Here is a 17,962-nt window from a genome sequence, read left to right as displayed (position 1 = left end):
TTTTTTAATCTTTCTCAGGCTCAGTTTCCTCATCTGTAAAATGGAGATAACAATAACACCTGCCTCCCAGGGTTGTTGTGAGGATCAAATGAGATAACATGCATAAAGTGCTTTGCAAACCTTAAAGTACTATATAATATATATATAGATAAATATATAATATATTATATACTATATAAACATAATATATATAAATATATCATTGTCATTAATATTGAATCTGGTCCTTGTAGACATAGAGCTTGAGATATTGGACCATATGTTAGTGTCTTCCTTCAAAAAATTACTTTTAGAACACCAGCCCTGGAGTCAAGAGGACCTGAATTCAAATCCAGCCTCATACACTTACTTCTAAATATTTTGTATCTATTAAATATTATATATAAATATATGTGTGTACATGTATGTGCATACGTATATTTACAAATTTGTATGCGTTGTTTCCCTCAAAAGAATAGAAAGTTCTTGAAAGCAAAGTCGATTTCATTTTTGTCTTTATGTCCAAAGTGTCTAGGACTCTAATATATTGTACATATTTAATAAATGTTAGATTTGAAAAGGAGCTTGTAAATCATCTTGTCTAACTCCTTCATTGAATAGATGGAGAAACTGAGGCCCAGAGGAAGGGTAATCCCTCAGCCAAGGTCACATGGTTAGTTAAGTATGAAGCCGAGACCTCCTGATTACTGGACCCAGGCTCTTTCCAATGTGTATTGAAAAGGAGGGGCGGGGGGAAACATGACTGTATCAAAGGTATCAAAGACTGTTGATGTCCTGAATTGCATGGATTTGAATGAGTGGGATCAAATGAGGCTAATAATGGTCCCTAAGCTTTCTAGATACTCAGCAGGGTGAATACAAATAAAAACAAAATTCCAAAAATAAAAGCTTTCATCTCATATTTCAACAAGTCTGTGATCTCAGTGGTGTATCAGACAAGAAATATGAGTTTAGACTGCGAATTCTATGAGGTCAGGGTCAGACAAGTTAGACTAGTAACCTTTGTTTACGAAGCAAAGGGAAGCAGAAATAGAAGAAACATATACATACAGAATACGATTAATAACAATAAATATTCACAACAAATTCTGAAGAAGTCCAGAAATAAAACAAATCCAAAAAGGAATATAGAAACAAGCAGGGTGCTTTTTTTAATACTCTCTGGTTAATATTAATATACTTTGGAAGCCTTACCAAGCTTTGAGGATACCTAACCAAACTCCCATTCTCACTGAGGAGCAAGGCTACCTCTCACCCTCTGAGTTTTGGAGTACCCTTGAGAATTTGGAGTGACTTATTCTCATGCTATTGGCTCAGGCCCACAGTCTGATGTGTTCTCTCCAATATGAATCACCAATGACTAGCATTCCAGTTTCATTTAGCTAATTAACATCTATTAGCTTTTACAAAAGGATATTTACTGAGAGAAGTTACAAAGTATCTACAGGGAGAGATCACATTCTCCCATTGATCAGAGCCTGGGAAGAATGGGCACAAACTTAAAAGTTTCTCCAAAGTATTTGCCCTTCAAAGTCACTTCCAAATGTGTTGTGGCCACTGCATAAGTCTGCATCTTCACTACTGCTGGGCTATCAAGTCAATATTCATGGCTCTGACGCCGCCTCATTTGTGCTCAACCTTTGGCCAATCCCAAGCAAGGACTCCAGTTCTCAGGCTTCCGACACTTGCTCTTCAAGCCTTTCAAAGTAACATGATTGTAGCTATCTTCAATGCTCCACCTAAAAGTAGGAAAGAATAGACAAGATAGAGACAGAAGCATATACTCGTGGACCACACGGCAGTATCCAGGTGGGGAGATAGGCAGCTAAGCTAATGCCCACTGCCATTCCTGCTTGCTACTTCTTTTAGAAATAGCAGTGCCATGCACTTGCAACTTCATGCTGGCTTGAGATGAGAGAGGGCCTGAGGCTTCTCTCCCCACCAGAAGCTTACAGCAGTCCTTGCCTTCTCCCCTGAAGGAAACTGGGCAGGAAAAAGAAAATGTCTTGGCCAGTTGGTGCCTTTTGAATACATTTTTCTTTCCAGCTCTGCAGTCAGCAGAAGGCTCATATATTCTTCATATAGTAAATGGCCTTACAATCATGAACTTTTGAATGAGGGATCAGAAACCTTCCAATATACATCATGATGCCTTTGTGGAAGCAGACTTCCCATTCTTTTCCACATGGGCTGGCAGAAGGCAGAGCATGAGGCTCCCATTGGCTACGTCCTTGTTAAATTTTTTTTTTAAATTTCCTCTTATTGTAAATAATTGAAGTTTACAGTTTCTATAGCAATGGGTTAGGATTCCAGTCCTCAGAACATGAACAATATCCCCTACCTGGCTGATTCCAACTCAACATATGGCAGCTTGATGCGCCAGCTTCTGGGTATGCATAATGGAGGAACCATGCCCCCCACTTCAAAGCATATGTGGATATCCTCTGAATGTTTCCTTTTGGCAAATTATATGCTAATGAAGTCTTTTAATTGGCTTCGGAGTCAGACTTGTGTGTATATACAAAAAGTCCAAGCAGATGATTTCATATGCTCTTCCCTGGTAGCTTTTGAATCTATCAGGAGAACTGCCATGAACCACCAGGTACGAAGGAGGCAGGTTTTACTATATCCCACCCAACTGGCTATGAACACATGAGGTCTCTGTGTTTCTTTTTTTCCCTGATTTTTTGTGAACAAGCATCCAGAGATGGAATGGACCAGGTTATGACTTTGTGAGCTCCAAAAGATTGGACAAGCCATCAGAGGGCCCTTCAGCAAGTGGAGTTAGTAGCAGAAACTACCAGAGTTGGAAGCAGCAATAGCTGAGTTTGGTGAGAAGCCTACCCATGCAACAGCTGAGAGACCTGCTTGAAGATGCTATACCCTCCAAGGACCCAGCCCAGCTAAACAAGGAAGTGACTGGTCCAGCCCAAAGCCATGTCCTGAAAAAGAGTCTACAAAGGGAGACAAGAAGTCCCAGGATGAAAGCCACCTGAGAAGGTTGGCAGAGATGACCTGCTCAAATCTTTTTGATGAACATTTAGTTCAGTTTAGCAGCCAGCTAAAAGACTTTTCATCATTACGCAAGAAGACAAAAGGAAAAAGAGGATTACCTGCACATGCTCTAAATGGAGGAAGAGGGAATTGAGAAAAGGTGAGTATGAACCGCTTCTTCATGCATGCCCAAGGACTAGGTCCTCACTCGTTACAATATAAGATTTCTTTCCATTCTCGTCAGTGTATTTAAATGATTATTTTTGTTAATGATACTGAATTTAGATTAAACAATTTTTAAAAGAATGTTTGCTGAATATTTTAAGAGTCCTTTGCCCTAGTCACATTTGATTACTATCCCCATCTTGCTACTCTTTACTGTCTTCTGAGTTACAAATAATTATAACATTTTTCTGCTTTTGTAACACTTCTCAGTTGGCAGAGATACCCCGACCCAAACATACACTATTTCAAAATCTTACTTCTTTTTCCTTCTATTTTTTATTACCTAGAAACTACATTATTCACTGACATTAATAATATCATATGAAATATCTTTCCTAATTAACACCCAAAAGTTGAATTTCTCTGCTTTTTCATAAAGTAAATGGGAAGCTAACGTCAGCTGTAGTGGAAAGTATATTTACTCAAATATGTATGCTGAGGTTTGCTTCACGCCATTAGGAATGATGTATTCATTCAGAAAATAAATTATACCCTGAATTGCTCTATCTTTTATTTCTGTTCTCATTTCCCCTGTGGGTTACTTAGCAATCTCATCTGCTACCACTGGGGCTTCTGTTTATTACACAATTAAGGCCAATAGAGGAAATGCACATTTTTCAGAAGCTACATTATAATTTGAGATTGGTATGGTTGTATTTGAATTTTGACCTTCTGTCGACTTCTCTCTCTTAGCCAGCGATTCCATATAGTTAATCATTTCCTGCCCAAGGTAATTACAAGAGTCTCAGAAAACTAGACTGGAAGAGATCTCAGGGATCAACTTTTTGTAATATCTCTCCTATATAACCACTTCTGCCCTCCAATACTGTCAGCACCCTGGTGCAGGGCCTCATCAATTCACTCTTGGCCTACTGAGGTAGCCTTCTGGTTGGTTTCTCTAGGTCAGGACTCTCCCCATTATAATCCATGCTTCACCCAGTAGTCAACGTGATCTCTCTCAAGTGAAGGTCTAACCATGTCACTCCCCTATTCAAAAAAAACCCAGTGACTCCCTATTACCTCCAGGATCAAATATAAAATTCTTTGTTTCTCTTTTAAAACCCTTCATAATCTGGCCCCTACCTACATTTCCGTACTCTTAAAATCCAGTGACACACTGGATCCATGCTGTTCCTTGCATAAGTCATTGCATCTCCTCATGATGTGCATTTTCACTGCATGCATCCCCCTCCTCCCCTCCCCCATCTTGAATTCAGTCCCTTCTCATCTCCATCTCCTGACTTCTCTAGTTTCCTTCAAGTCCCAGATAAAATCCTGCCTTCCACAATAAACCTTTCACAATGCCCTTTAATGCTACTGTCTTCCCTTAGAGACTACCTTCAATTTGTCTTGTATATACCTTTTTCGAAAATAAATTTTTATTGATGTATTCTGTTTCTTACATCATCATAGTTATCCCAAGCATCCCTCCCCATCCCCTCTCAGAGAGGCACCCCATGTAACAAAAAATGTATTTTTAGAGAAGAAAAAAATCAGCACAACCAATCAATACATTAGAAAAAAATCAGAAAACATACATTCTTTAACTATCTCTTTGTATTGCCAAATTATTAACCCTGTGCAAGTGCGTTATACCAAAGATAGAATACAATGCCATCAAAATAGAGCACTCAGTCACAGTACAAAGGATGTATTACATTTATATTCACAGGAATGAGTACAAGAATCCTTCTTTAAAAATAAAACCATCACTTTGATTATTTTAACATACTAAACATCATTTAGTTTTCAGAGCTTTAAAGTAATACCTGAGACTGTTTAACCACTTCACTTACTAGTTATAGATGATTGGTAAAGACTTTTTATAGATGCATTATCCAATTATGGAATATGATTATAAGCTTTTCTATCTTGACTTGCTATACTGATGAATGAGTATATGAGCAAAAACACCTAAGATTGGCAATCTCTTTTCTAGTGATTACTGCCCTGTGCATTTTTATGATATTTGCTTGTATTTTATTGATTCATACCATCTAATCGTTTGAGTACTTTAAAACCCTATCTGGTATATTAGGGAGAAGAAGAAAAAAGGTTGTAAGTACATAGAGATAGAAGTTAATGCTTAGACAATAATCACAAACATTATTATTAAAGATATATACAAATTTTAGGTATCTCTGCCCTCTCTACCTACAAGGAATGTTTGAATTCAAAGTGCCTTATTATCATGTCTAAGAATAAAGACAAAATTTCTAACCGTTAGTTAACAGTAATAGTGTTTTGTTAATATTATTCTATTTTGTATTTGATTATCTTTTAATAAAACTGACACTTAAAAAACAAAGAAAATATGTGTATTGCATAGCACCTATGGACCTCCCACCTCCATAAAGGGGTAGGTTGGGGATGTCTTTTTGTATCTTTTTATTCAAGTCCTTCCTGATCTTATAATTTAATTATAATTACTTTTGATTTTTTGGTATATGGTTGTTCTTTCTATCTACATTGTTTTAGTTACTGTGTATATTGTTTTCTTGGCTCTGCTTACTTCTCTCTGTATATAGATCTGTATAAGTTCATATAGATCTTTTGATGCTTCTCTGTATTTATCACATACATCATTTCTTACAGCATAGTAATATTCCATTACATTCATGTACCACAATTTGTTTAGGCATTTCTCAGTTGATAAGTGTCTACCTTTATGTCTGATTCTTTGCTATCATAAAAACTGCTGCTATTAACATTTTGGTGTATATAAGGGACTTTCTTCCTGCCAATGTCTTTCTTGGGATATGAGCCCAATAATGAAGTCTCTGATTCAGAGAATATTGATGTTTTAGTTTCTTTATTTGCATAATTCCAGATTGGTTTCCAGAACAGTTGTACCATTTCACAGCTTCACCAACAATGTAGTAATGTTCTCTCATTCCACAACTCTTCCAGCATTAACTATTGGCATTTTGGGGGCTCATTTTTTGCCAATTTTCAGTGTGTGAGGTGAAACCACAGGGTTGCTTCGATGTGCATTTCTCTTGTTATTAGTGATTTGGAGTATTCTTTCATTTGCTTGTGGACACTTTGCAATTCTTATTTTGAGAACCTTATACTGTATGCTCATATCCTTTGATTACCTATCTATTAAGGAAGGACTCTGTGTGTATGTGTGCCTATATTTATCTTGTATATTTCTATACGTAATTGTTTTCATGTTGTTTCTCCCGTCAGACTGTGAGTTCCTTGAGAGCAGGGACTGTGGGGATTTTTGTGTTTTATTTTTGCTTCTCTTCATATCCCCAGAGCTTTGCATAATGCCTAGCACTCAGTAGGTGCTTAATAAATGTTTTTTGACTTAACTTTTCCAAATGCCTAATTTTACCAAATATAATCAAAAGAGATAACATTTAAAGCACTTGGCAAATTTTAAAGTGCTATATAAATGTGAGTTAATTTTTTGTTGTTATTATTGTTGTTGTTACCAGAAAGGAAACTAAGTGCTAGGGAAGTAAAGTGATTTGTCAGGAGATAACCACCTCCTAATTCCTGGTCCCATTGTCTTTGTACTATACCCTCACAGTGCCTCTGTTAAAAGTTTAGCCTCTTGGAGCAGACAGGTGGCACAATGGATAAAGCACCAGCCCTGGAGTCAGTAAGACCTGAGTTCAAATCTGGCCTCAGACATATAACACTCCCTAGCTGTGTGACTCTGAGCAAGTCACCCAACCCAAGCAAAATTGCCTCACAAAAAAATAAATAAATAAATAAAAATTTAGCTTCTTAATAAAACAAGTTTCAGTATGTAAACTCAGGTAATATAGCAGGTGAGTAGTAAAACTATTTTGTAGACAATCACAGTATTTATGTACACGTACACATGCATTCAAGAGTCAGTATGGAAGTAACAAATACAGAGCTGGCCTTGGCATCAAGTCCACCTCTGACACATGCTGACCATGTGACCCTGGGCAAATCATTTGACTTCACTGTGCCCCAGACAACTCTCTAAGCCTATCATTTAAAATCAGGTACAGAGCTACATTGGTAGAGGGGGATCCTTCTTTGAGAGCTTCCAGCTTAGTGAAAATCACAAGCCCCATTTCTAAACCATAAAAAAGATATGAACAGGATGTCCCAAAAGTCTTATTGCATCTTCAAGCTTTAATAGTTTCATGACATGAAATCAGCTGCCCATCCACCCACCCTCGCTACCAAATCCCTATTTCCTTATCTTTTATCAATGATAAACATGGCGCCAGGAAGCCCAAAACGAAGCAATGTGTCATTTTGCAGAATCATTTTTTGCAAATTGTCTGCCATGTCAAGTAGTTTTTTCAGTCTCTGGCATTCTTGCAAATATTAAATTTACTGTAAAACATTTTTAAAAGTCAAATGAATTCTTTTACATCCCTGAAATACGAATGTGAATAGTAAGTAACATTGTCAATATTTCGGAGAGCCTGTGAAATAGTTTCAATCCATTTAGGCTTGGAGACAATATATAAAAACACTTCTGCTTTTTTTTCCCCTTTGAGGTCCATCCAGAAAAGGCCAGATCAATCTTATATTCCTACAACAGTTTAGATTTAAGGTATGATAGCCAAGAGACATATTCTCTAACAACAATTAACAGACCGACTATAAAAGCGTTTTATAGTAAGATCAAGCTAAAGGCACACTATTACATAAGGCTAAATAAGAGACATTTCCAATGTGGCATGTTTAAGAAACTGTTACTGACAAGAGAATAAATGTTTAAAAATAATGAGGTTGCATCATTCTCCTCTAATTTTAAGGAATGACTAGCTTCTTTACCCTGCATTCCCAGACTCCTTTTCTGCCTTGCTTTTCATATTCACATATTCTTAGTTTGTGACAGGGAGACTATAGGGGTGAGGGATAATAGGTTGACAGCCTGTATGTTCTACTGATTGCTTCATTATGACCAGAAAAAGTGGGGAAAACTTCCACAGCCCTTTAGATAACCTGATTGTAAGAAACTCATGGGAATATATAAACAAGAGACCCATGGCACAGGATGGGTAGAAATGAATGGGTTTCAATCTGCATTACTGGAAGAAACATCCAAACAAGTGAAATCATAATCCATGGGAGAACTTAAGTTCCTGACTGCCTTCTTGGTTTTGACCCTCTGTATTATTCCAAGACCTGTGTTTAACTCTGCCAAGTCAGCATTGCTCATCTGGTTTCAGATCCCATGCTCCAACTTGACCATGACCCATTCCTATCATGGCCTCCTTGCTCTTTGCTCCTAGTCCTTTCTGGATTTCCTGATTTTATCCTAAAGGATTTATTGTTACCCATAGTCCAGGTCCTGACAGTTTTAATAGTGAGTAAGCCTCAAGGGAAATAAGAAAAAAAAAGGAAATTAATTTGATGCAGCAAATGGAGAAAATGGAAGAAGGTAAGGTTATATCTAGCTACAGGCTAATCTCCCTAAGAAATGAGTGGAAGTCAGGCCATACCAAAAACAAATGAGATACCATCTGGGCCCAGTTAAAGCACCACTGATGATTCTGTTAGTGGCTCATGGCAATGTCAGAGGCATGCCTGCTACCACAGTCAGCAAATATCTGTTGAGTTGTCTTGCCACCTCCTGCAATAGGGCTCGTATCATTAGCCTGTCCATGAAAACTATTTGCTTGGACACTAGCAAGCCAGCCTTTGAGTGATCTAAAATGTGAACTTTTTTATGGTGTTTTTTTCCCCCAGACACTCAACCAGAGCAGATGTTCCTGGGAATCTTACATTCTAACTCACTTTGGGAAAGTTCCCTTGCCTCCAGTACAGACCACTGCTAATATTCTGAAAGAACACAAAGAAGATCAATGGATACTTTCATCCTTTATAGCCCTACAGCATAGGCTTTTATTATACTCTGTGAAAACTTTCCTTTGTTGGAAGACAGTAATTTGTGATGCATATATTTTCTCTCTCCCTCCAGTCTCCTTGGCACTAATCAATCTGGCTCTTCAAAACAAAAAAGAGAAAAACAAGGAGTATAAAAAATATAATTTTACAGAAGTCACTGAGTCAAGATTACTGCAAATTTCTTCAAGTCTTTTCCATAATTTTGTTAATGAGACCTGAATCAGGAAACCTGTTTATTTAGTCATTTTTGTCAAATGGAGAACATAATTTTTTGGCATTGTTGCTTTAAAAGGACGGATTGGGATTTGGGGGGAAGACATCATGGGGTGATAGAAGATTTATGGAGCAGATGATAAGAGAGGGAGAAGATGGAGAAGAAAATGGAAAACAAAAGCCAAGAACAGAGAAGAGCATAGCATACGTGAACCAAGTTGAACACATGGGAAAAACTAAAAAAAAAAAAAAGTTATTAAAAGTCACATTTATTTTGTGGCTAAACCAGAGAATCATAGACTCATAGGGAGGGAAGTGACCTAAGAAGCCACCTCGTTCAATTTCTCACTCAGTGTATAATCCCTTCTATTATACAGCATCTCTGACAGACTCAATCCTCTAATTAAGTCCCTTACACATTCCACTGGGGGAAGCCCTTTCTGTTAGAATATTTTTCATTCTTCCTCTTTATAACTTCAAGCCATTGGTTTTTGGAGCAATACAGATTTTTTTTTTTTGCGGGGGGAGGGAGGAGGGCAAGAATTCTACATTCACACCTTTGTGTCTCAGAGATGTCTACAAGGGCCAGCTCTCCATCAAGCTGTCATAGATGGACCAAGCTAAATTTTGGGAACCTTCTCTTTGCTCATTTTGGTCCCACCCAGGATTCCCCCTACAAGCATCATAATCTGATATGTGTATATAAAAGTTTCCTCAGTCCCTTGCAAGCACTGAAGCTAACATAAACATTATCTATACAACAGATGTATCTGAGGCAATAAAGAACAGAAAGCAGTATGACAGACCCCTTCCAGTGAGCTACAATTCCCTTTCAGTCATGGTCCCCACAACAATTCATAGTCCATCTATTTATGGAGTCCTGACAGTATGCAAAGAAACAAAGGCCTTGGAGGAATATCAGTGACTGAAACTTGCCACTCATCAGCTTCCCTCTAGTGTGCTCAAGTATTTGTTCTAGTTTCCATCATTCCTACTCTGTATTTCAAGTTTGCAGGACTCAGAAGAGTCCTGTAGCTGTCACATGGCTAGATATGGCATCCCAAACAGACGCCAACTCAGACTCATTCCAACCTAGAATTTTGTAACAATGCCGGCAGCATTATTGCTTCCTTCACTGGTTTCGTATTCCTTCAAGTCACTCTTCTTCCTCCTCTCACTATGCACTGCGTGTGTCTCTTTTTTTCCTCTATGTTGTCCAGAGGAGAAGGAAAAGTTAATTGGGTCCTTTTGAAGGTTCTCTTTTGAAGCTGTCCAAATCTTAGAATGTAGAATACAAGTCATTCCCCAATAGATAAATGGTCAAAGGATATGAACAGATAGTTCTCAGATGAAGAAATTAAAGCCATCTATAGTCATATGAAGAAATGCTCTAAATCACTATTGATTAGAGAAATGCAAATCAAAACAACTCTGAGGTACCACATCACACCTATCAGATTGGCCAACATGACAAAACAGGAGAAGATGTGGGAAAATTGGAACACTAAAGCATTGCTGGTGGAATTGTGAAATGATCCAACCATTTTGGAGAGCAGTTTGGAACTATGCCAAAGGGCTATAAAATGTACATACCCTTTGACCCAGCAATAGCATTTCTAGGGCTATATCCCAGAGAGATCATACAAATGGGAAAAGGACCCACATGTACAAAAATATTCACGGCAGCTCTTTCTGTGGTGGCAGAGAATTGGAAATTGAGAGGATGCCCATCAATTGCGGAATGGCTGAGCAAATTGTGGCATATGAATGTAATGGAATACTATTGTGCTATAAGAAATGATGAACAGTCTGACTTCAGAAAAACCTGGAAAGATTTGTATGGTCTGATGCTGAGTGAAGCGAGCAGAACCAGGACAACGTTGTGCGATGACTAATATTGATAAACTTAACCCTTCTCATCAATACAAGGATCTAAGACATCTCCAAAGGCCCCATGATGGAAAATGCTATCCACAAAGAAGAAAAAACTATGGAGTTTGAATGCAGATGGAAGCATACTATTTGCTTTTTTTTTCTTCTGTTGTGTTTTGTTTCCTCTTTCTGATGGTTCCTCCTATTGGTTCTAATTCTTACTTACAACATCACTAATGTGAAAATATGTTTAATAGGAATGTATATGTATAGTCTATATCAGATTACGTGCTGTCTTGGAGAAAGAGGTGGGAGGGAGGGGGAGAAAAATTTAAAACTCAAAAGCTTATGGAAGTGATTGTTGATAATTCAAAATAAATTAAAAAAAAAAAGAATGTAAGCTCTTTGGGAGCAAGGATTGTTTCATGCCTGTCTTCATATTCCTAACCACTAGTGTGATGCTTGGCATACTCTAGGTACTTAATAAATACTCATTGATTGACTGGTGGTCCTTTCAGAGATACTAGAGTAGGAACTGTTAGCACATGACTAGTATAACAACTTCAGGTAGGAGCAGCTAGGTGGCTCAATGGATATAGCGCCAAACCTGGAGCTGGGAAGACAAGTTTAAATCTGGCCTCAGACACCTACTAGCTTTGTGACCCTGGGCAAGTCACTAAACTCTGTTTGTTTCAGTTCCTCATCTGTAAAATGAGCTGGCTAAGAAAATAGCAAATCACTCCAGTATCTATATCCACTAAACCCCAAATGGGATCAAGAAGCATAAGACCCAACTGAAATGACTGAACAACAACAACAACAACAACATAACAACAAGGATGGCGGAATTTTCAATATATTTCCAGATTTTCTTGCATGTATAGTATAACAGATGGAGGAAATGGTTTCTTTGTGAAATAATTTTCAATGAGTCCTTTGGATCTTTTGAACAATCTAACTAAAGTAATATATGTGAGAAGTAACTATGGGGTAACATAACTGCTGTGGTTTTTTCTCCATTTCTGTTGAAGGCACCACCAAAATTCCATTCTCCAGGTTCATGATCCAGACCTGAGGCATCAGACTTATAGCCCGCTATCAACAAGCAGCCTGCAAAACTGTCTAGTACTGCTTGAACCAGATTAAAATGTAATTGGGAAATGTTTAACAAAATAAACAGAAATATAATACAACATAGATAATGTTCATTTGTTATTTCCTAAGTCAATACACACCAACAAGGACCATTTCTACTTGACTTTGACACCACTTATCTAGACACCATCCTGCAAGCCTGACTCCCTCACCCCACAGATCCAATCATGTACCACATCTCGTCGTATCTATTTATGTAACATCTCTTGTTTCTAATCCCTTTTCTCTACTCACACAGTTACCATTTTAATTCAGACCCCTATCACTCCTTTTCTAGATGATTGCAATGGTCTCTTGAAGTCATGTCTCTCATCATTCCAGCCTGTCCTACAAACTGCTACCAGCATGATTTTTCCCAAATGCAAATCTCACTATGTAGTCCTACTCAACCTCAATGGCCCCCTATATAGCCTCTAAGTTAATATATAAACTTTCCTCTTTTGCTTCTAAAGCCTTCACAATCTTGCCCCAGACTGTCCTTCTAGCCTCACTGAACATCCTCTCCCTCTCACATCCCATTCTGTGATCCAGCCAAACTTTCCTTCTCTGTGTTCCTCACAAAAAACATTCCAACCCCCATCTCCTTATCTTTGTACTGGCTACTGCTCATGCCTAGAATGCAAGCCCTCTGCACTTCCATCTCATTGAGTCCATCTCTTCCTTAAAGATGCAGCTTAATCACTGCCTTTTACATTAAACCTTTTCTGATCCCCCCCCCCAAGATCTGATACCCTCCTTCCCCAGCTACCTCTACCAGATTAACTACTTGGCATTTGTTGCCTTTGTCTTTATTCCATGTATACACTTGCCAACTACCATTAGAATACAAGATCTATGTGAGTTAGTGTTGTTTCATTCATTGCATTTGTATCAACAGCACTGAGCATAGTGCATGGTGCATAAATCATTTAACTGATGTGTGTTGATTGATTGAATCATTCATACCAGTATATTATGTTATTTCATTTTTCTTCTATCCCCTTACTAAGTGATGAGATCCATGAAAATACAGGTTATATCTTATTTAATGTTCACATCTCTTCTACTACTCCACAAAGTCCTTCTGTACTACCTCATGTGACTTGGAGTTGACTCAGCATTCTTGAAGACTATGCTAGCAAAATGTAAGTTCTGGCAGTTTCTCTTATATATGATGGTTCCAGAAATAGAATAAGTCAGTAAAAACCAACCTAACGGTAGCAGGACTCATCATAAGGAGCCTGGTCAATTGATGATCAATTTCTTGGCCACGACAACCTGTGAAATGGAAAAAAAAATGGAAAAGGCTTTCAGTCCTATGTATCTCCCTTTAGCTTCCATGATGAAGGAGGCAGAAGGTGCTAAGAATTAAAAAAAAAATTGAAGCCATCTATAACTATAGGCATCCTCAATGTGATATTTTAGTCCAAAGAGCAATGATTAAAATAATATTGGGATAACTAAACATCATGGAGCAGCCAGGTAACACAGTGGATAGAGTGCTGGCCCTAGAGTCAGGAAGACCTGGGTTCACATCTGACCTGAGACACTTACTTGCTGTGTGTGACCCTTGGCAAGTCACCAAACCCTGTTTGCCGCAGTTTCCTCATCTGTAAAAGGAGCTGGAGAAGTGTTGGATGTGACTGAAACAACTAACCAACAATTAAATATCAATATTGATATTCATGTTGATATTCAGTTACCCCAATATTAGTTCATTCTCACTATAAACAAAAACCAGAATCACAGAATTCAGAATTGGAAGGAATCTCACAAGTCATCTTTTGTCCTTTCCATACCCCTCAAAGCATTTACTCATATTTATAATATAACAAATAAGTGCATATCCAGTCTTTGATTGAAAACCTCCAATGAAGGAAAGCTCACTTACTATCTATTGAGGCATGAGGCAGCCCATTTCTACTTCAAGATGACTCTAAAAGAAAAAAGGAAGTTACAGCTAAATGTAAGCATAGTTCACAAGGCGAATAAAGAAGTTGGCAGAGTTAGTTTCTTCACATGAGTAAAGGCAGTAAGAAATACCATTTCTCAAGATACTCAGTCTTCTTGTCTTGCAATGTTCCTGATCAGTAAAAGCAAAGGAGCCAGCTTGATGATAATAGCCACTTATTTGCTAATGCTTATTGAAGAGGAGACAGTAATTCTGTAAAGAATTTGTCGAAAGACTTTCAAACCAAGTCAAAGTACACTTTGATATGTGGTGATTTCGGTAAAGAGGTGAGCATGGAAAGACAGTAAAAACTGGAAACTACCACTCAGTTTTGAGAAAGGACAGAGTCCAAAGGCCCATAGAATGCTCAGAAACTCTCCACCTATAATATAATATTTCTTCCAGAAGAATCTATGGTTTCAGAAATGTTGAATACTGTACAATATAAGCAACGCCAATAGGTATTGGCAAATAAGTGGATTTCCAAGTGAACACCCAAAGAATTATCTCCATCATCAGAACATCTACAGTGTGCTGTCTGCTCTCAGCCCATGTGGAAGGGACTAGAAAACCTGTTTTGGAAGGGTTTGTTGACATGTAATGGAAGGGACCTGCTCACTGATTCAGAGCACGTGGAGACATTGTGTGACTGGTTCTGATCTGATAACCGTGTGGTGAAGAGGCCAACTTTTGATTATCTACTGAGCTGGAACTGGGTGCATTCAAAAGACACTAACTGGCCAAAATAAGCCTCTTGCTCAAATGAGATAACATGTGAAATATACAATATATTTGTATAGCATTTTTTAAAACGTAAAGTACTATGTGAGTGTTATTGTTATTATGATTATTACTAATCATCATCATTATTATTCCTGAATGGCTGGGTGAGGAGGCAAGGATTACCATAAGTGCTTGGTGTCCTCAGGCCTTTATCTTCCCACCAGAGCTCCTACTATGTGTCATGGGAGCATGGTTCTGCTACTGCTTCTGTGTCTTTCCTTCTTGCTTTTAGGTAAAGAATATTAGAGATGGCTATGACTTTGTGAGCTTCTAAAGGTTGGAATCGTGAGTATCAGAAGTCTAGGAGATGGAGTCCATGCTAGACTGAGTATGGGTGAAGCAGCACCTGAGGCCCTGAAGAATGACATGCCTGAACCAGCCCAGAGGTAGAAGTAACTCAGATTCATACATTGGCCATTCTACATTTGGAAGTCACCTAGATAGGGTGAATAATCTGTATAACACACTTTAAATGTATATCTGCTCTTCCCAAGGAATGAAGTGATAGATGGGAGAACATAACACCTCCCTTTCCCACACTGTCCCCAGTGCGGGGGGATTTATGACTTCTATTCTGGCTATATTTTTAGAGTAAATATCTGTGTATAAGAGCTAATTGATGTTAATTGGTTAAATAGGACACTGATCACTGGTGCTTAACTCTGGAGCAAAAATACTAGAATCAGGCCTTGAGCCAATAGAAAATCACTCTAACACTTTGGGGTAACCAAGGAACCTTGAGGAAGAAATGTGGTCAGCCTAGGTCAGTGAACTCAACCTGATAATATGTTTGTAGGCTGGGAGAATAAGTCAGTACACTAATTTTATTGTTGTTCAGTCATGTCTGACTCTTTGTTACCCGATTTGGGTTCTCTTGGCAAAGATATTGGAGTAGTTTGCCATTTCCTTCTCCAGCTCATTTCATGGATGAAGAAACTGAGGCAAACAGAGTTAAGCCTTTTGCCCCGGGTCACACAGTAAGTATTTGAGATTGGATTTGAACTCAGGAAGATGAGTCTTCCTGACTCTAAGCCTGGCACTTCCTCCGCTTTACCACCTACAGCACCCCTGTCAGTAATCAGTTATTTCCTAGATCTTAAGGACTAGTAGATTTCATCTTGTTTACATATAGAATGCAAATTTTTTAGAAAAACTACAGAGGAGGACAGCTAAAGGTTATAAGAACTATATATCACTTCATAAAATAGTAAGAAATGGTATAAGCAATAACAAATCTACAGAAAACTTAAGATGAAACCCAATTAAGCCACATCATTCCAAGATACCCAGTTGATGAAACTGGCAGAACAACAAATAGATGGACATTAGAAGAAATTTATCAATATTTCTCTAAGTGATGACTCTCAGTGTAGTCCAAGATCACATTTGTTCCTTTGGTGGTAACATTATAGTGTTCACTCATATTGAGCTTGTGGTATGTTAAAAATCGCAGCTTTTTTTTTTTCCAGAAAAACAGGTCTCCAACCATGTTGCCACCATCTTTTACTTCTGCAGGAGATTTTTTTTTTTGGTATCTAAATATAGCATGAGTTTACCTGCATCCATACTGAATTTCATCTTATTTCATTCAACCCTGTTTCCCAATCTGACAGGATTTTTTTGGTTCCAATTGTCATCTAGTGCATTAAGAAGCAGCTGCTGGCTCAGTGGATATAGTGCAGAACTTGGAATCAAGAAGATCTGAGTTCAGATCTGATCTTAGATGCTTATTAGCTGTGTGACCCTCAGCAAGTCACTTAACCTCAGTTTCCTTACCTGTAAAATGGGGATAATAATAGCACCTACTTCCCAGAGTTTTTATGAAGATCAAATGAGTTAATAATTGCAAAATGCTGGCACATAATAAGCACTGTTATTAACTGTTCTTATAGTATCTATCCCTCCCAGCTTTGTGTTATCTACATATTTAATGACCATGTGTCTTTGTCTTCAGCAAGCAATAAGCGTTTATTAAGCACTTACTAAGTACCAGGCACCCTGATAAGTGCCTGAGACTTAAATGCAAGCGAAAAGAAAGATAGCGCCAGCCTTCAAGAAGCTTATATGCTAAGGGAGAAACTAATATACAAAAGGATAATAGGGATGAAGGTACCAATGAAGGGACATTGTTTTGAAGTCTAGAAAGTCAGGGGAGAGTCAGAAGGGGAATGAAGGTTGGCTAAACTGTTTAGAAATTGAGTAACTCATCAAGGGGTGAAGGAAGGAACTCACCAATAGGAGGAGACCTGGCAGAGGGATATTACAGGGTGATAAGGCCGCAGGGATAGTTGCAATTCTAATAATTACTTTGTTCACATAATTTGTAGAAGAGGTAAAGAGCACAGGCCAAAGATTCCTGGAGCACTCTATTAGAGACCTTCAGGCACTCTTACATTGAAACAATAACTTTTCTTTAGTCTATGGATTTAATGAGTTCCAAACACGTCTAATTGAATTCAGTCCATAGTTCTCCATCGTTACCACAAGAGGGGTATGAGATAAATTATTAAATGTTTTGCTCAAATCTATGTGCCTCTGTTCTATCATTATATTAATCCTGTCAAAAATGACATGTGTGCTATGAATTCTTCTTGCTTTATGTATATTTGCTCATATTGTTCTCTATGCCTGGACTGCCCTCCTTCCCTCCTCTTTTCCTATTCAATTCCTAGCCTTTCTCCCAATAGAATATAAGTTCCTTGAGGGCAGGGATTGTTCCAATTTGTTTTTTTTTAATTATTATTAACCAGTGATTAAAACAGTGCATTGCACATAGGAGGTGTTTAATAAATGCTTACTTATTGAATTAATATGCAATTAAAATGCTCACCACCTCCATTTGTGGTTGAGTCATTTCAGTCGTGTCCGTCCTACTCACCCCATTTGGTGTTTTCTTGGCAAGGATACTGGAGTGGTTTGCCATTTCCTTCTCCAACT

The sequence above is a fragment of the Vombatus ursinus genome, unplaced genomic scaffold, assembly GCF_900497805.2.
Source record: "Vombatus ursinus unplaced genomic scaffold, bare-nosed wombat genome assembly UNPS02014773.1, whole genome shotgun sequence".
NCBI classification, from domain to species: domain Eukaryota; kingdom Metazoa; phylum Chordata; class Mammalia; order Diprotodontia; family Vombatidae; genus Vombatus; species Vombatus ursinus.
The sequence above is the reverse complement of the archived record's forward strand: the minus strand, read 5'-3'. Positions refer to the sequence as shown.